The sequence below is a fragment of the Amyelois transitella genome, chromosome 15 (genome assembly GCF_032362555.1).
Source record: "Amyelois transitella isolate CPQ chromosome 15, ilAmyTran1.1, whole genome shotgun sequence".
Taxonomy (NCBI): domain Eukaryota; kingdom Metazoa; phylum Arthropoda; class Insecta; order Lepidoptera; family Pyralidae; genus Amyelois; species Amyelois transitella.
Window position 1 is genome coordinate 3,154,565 of NC_083518.1, and position 662 is coordinate 3,155,226.

The window sequence follows — 662 nt, forward strand, 5'->3', positions numbered from 1 at the left end:
TACTTATTTGATCGTCAAAATATATCCGTATAGTTTATACCTTGCTTAAAAAAACGATATTATAGTCCATATAGTATAGTATAGATTTATTTTCAGTTAATACGTCTAAGTACCCTTACTTAGATGGTAATATTTTAACTAGTTTTAGGTATAAGTTAGTATTGTTTAGTTACAAGCTTTTAAAACCGAAAAAAATAAAAAAGAATACTTTAAAAATGACTAGCAGAGCGTAGTTTCGATCTACGGACCTCTGGGTTATGGGCCCAGCACGCTTCCACTGCGCCACTCTGCTTATAATGAAAGCTAGGGAAATTTACGTAGTATTACTGCATCCCCATTTAACAAAGAGTAGCAGGGTTCTTTTGTTGGCAACTATCCACAAAAGATTTGCTTCTATTGTATGCAGGTAAAAAGTAAAAGAACGAAATATTTGCAAAGTTTAACAATCAAAATATAAGACAATAGTCTTACATAGAATCTACTTACAATAAAAAATCATTAACTTTGTGGTAATAACTTTCCATTCATTCATAATTTTAATTTATTTACTCTCAAAACCGTTTTGATTTTTTTTTTTATTTTTACTGCGAATAACTGTGCTTCCCGTTAGGTCAGTTAGTTTTTCAATAACAATTTATGAGCAATCAACGCACAACCAAAAC

At 30.4% G+C, this 662-nt stretch overlaps 1 non-coding gene across 1 annotated transcript; it reads right to left on the reverse strand.

Moving 5' to 3' along the window:
* Positions 1-220: 220 nt before the first annotated feature.
* Positions 221-292, reverse strand: Trnam-cau (transfer RNA methionine (anticodon CAU)). Its single transcript has one exon. It is a non-coding gene; the product is annotated as a tRNA-Met (tRNA).
* Positions 293-662: the final 370 nt, after the last annotated feature.